The following is a 2,504-nucleotide window of genomic DNA, read 5'->3' as shown; positions in this document are numbered from 1 at the left end:
ATAACTAATTCTGCATGTGAAGATAACGCCTTCCCCCGGTTCTACATGCTTGAATTCTAAAACAGATATACCCCATTGATTAATCGATTCATGGTCAATATCATTAGGATTTTCCGTAAAAGGTCGACTACAAGATATACAATTAAAATATCTGAAAAGTAAAATACGTTGTAGATGAACTGTAAAAATAAAAGTAATTTAGTTTTCTCGTTTGTCTAAATTCAAAATTTTAGATTTAAAAAAATATTAACTTCTTCCCAACTTTACTATTTCAAATGTTAGATACTAGTAAATAACGATAAAGACTTGAGATGTCTGAATGAATTTTGAGATACCATTACACGATTTGAATAATTTCCTTTTTTTTTTTGGTTTGAACATATTTTATTGCATATATAATATACAACAGGTTTGAACACAAGTTCTTACAACTTACGAGGTTCTCACCTTAGATTAATTGATAACAATTGTCATAAAACATGTATAGATAAAATAAATACATGTACATTTAGCATAAAGTGAATTACTATCATGAGAATCTGCCTGAATTAAGTATAAATTTGTGAACAGCATTAAAAATTTTGCTGTTAGTTTCATACCCCAAATTGTCACTGCCCCAAAGTAAAATCCGTGTATCAATAATAGATAATTCTTGTATTTGAAAAAGTTCGTTAAACATAACATTTTTTACTACTGAAAATCTTTTACAAACAAAGAAAAAATGATATGCATCTTCTCTCATACCACAATGACAGTTAGGAGAATTGACAATGTTTTTTCGGTGTAAATCATAGTTAAGCAAACAGTTATGTCTTAATTTAGTATGAATTATATTTACTATTCTTTTGCCGAGAAGAAAATGTTTAGGCACTATTGAAATATTGATATTATTAGAAATGTTTCGACGGAACTGACAGATAGAGGTTGTTTGCTAAAGAGTTCCATTTGCGAATGGCATCTGGAAAGAATGATTTGTTATATGTCTCTTGCTTAGTTATGGGAGGAATATAGTCGAGTATTGTAGCGCGATGTATCCTTTCGAAAATTGTCAATGATATTTTATACTTAAAAATAAAACCCATAAGATGATGCACAGGTGCTCACGATACATAAGACCCTGCTCAAAAAAAAAAAAAAAAAAAAAAAAAGAATTTCTGGGTCTAGATCATCGTCGCAAACCACGAGTTATTGTTTCATTAGTGTGAAATAGAATGAAACAATAACCCGTAGTTTGTGAAATAAAATGAAACAATAACCCGTGGTTTGTGAAATAGAATGAAACAATAATCCGTGGTTTGTGAAATAGAATGAAACAATAACCCGTGGTTTGTGAAATAGAATGAAACAATAATCCGTGGTTTGTGAAATAGAATGAAACAATAATCCGTGGTTTGTGAAATAGAATGAAACAATAATCCGTGGTTTGTGAAATAGAATGAAACAATAACCCGTGGTTTGTGAAATAGAATGAAAAAATAACCCGTGGTTTGTGAAATAGAATGAAACAATAACCCCTGGTTTGTGGAATAGAATGAAACAATAACCCGTGGTTTGTGAAATAGAATGAAACAATAACCCGTGGTTTGTGGAATAGAATGAAACAATAACCCGTGGTTTGTGAAATAGAATGAAACAATAACCCGTGGTTTGTGAAATAGAATGAAACAATAACCCGTGGTTTGTGAAATAGAATGCAACAATAACCCGTGGTTTGCGACGATGGGTCTAGATAAGCTAGAGACTTCTAGTAATAGAACTGGAAACGGATACACAGCTAAAATGTAAGCAGGGGGGAAAAGCGTACTGTCATTTAGGGGGAAAATCTATACTGGGACAGTTTTTCCGGGGGGGGGGGGGTTGGGTTGGGCCCGGGTTAATTCTTCCTAGGAGGGAATTCTATGCTAGGCCCATCTTTCCGGGGGGAATGTCTATCCCAGGCCCGTTTTTGCGGAGGGAAAGTCTATGCGGGGAGAAATTCTACGCTACAACACCGGGAATATCAAATCATACGGTATTGAAAGATTTAGGAGTTTAAAACTATTTCCGTAAACACATTGTCAAATTATCTCAAAAATGAAAAAAAAAAAAAAGAGAGAGAAAAGAGTCATGGTTATGACTTCTTTGTCCACATTGTTATTACTTTTATATCTACATAAGAAACAATTTAACTACTCACTTTTTATATATATATATAAAAGAATATCTACTGATGCTATCAGAGTTATCTCTCTTTCAATACAAACGCACCGTCACATGCTCCCACGATGGACAAGAATGCGTGGGTAAACGACGATGGTGCTCAAATGAAAATGTATTAAAGGTACCGTCGCTGCATTTCTTACGCCGTAATTTGTAAACTACACTGTTGGTTATGTCAGATTATCTCAAACATGAAGGGGAAAAAATCATCAGGGCTAGGACATCTTCGTCCACATTGTCATTCATTTTTATATCTACATAATTTTATTGATGAAATCCAGCTGTTACATTTTATTTTAAGAACA

Source organism: Ostrea edulis, chromosome 1, assembly GCF_947568905.1.
Source record: "Ostrea edulis chromosome 1, xbOstEdul1.1, whole genome shotgun sequence".
In the NCBI taxonomy this organism is placed as follows: Eukaryota; Metazoa; Mollusca; class Bivalvia; order Ostreida; family Ostreidae; genus Ostrea; species Ostrea edulis.
This window is presented reverse-complemented; position numbering follows the sequence as displayed.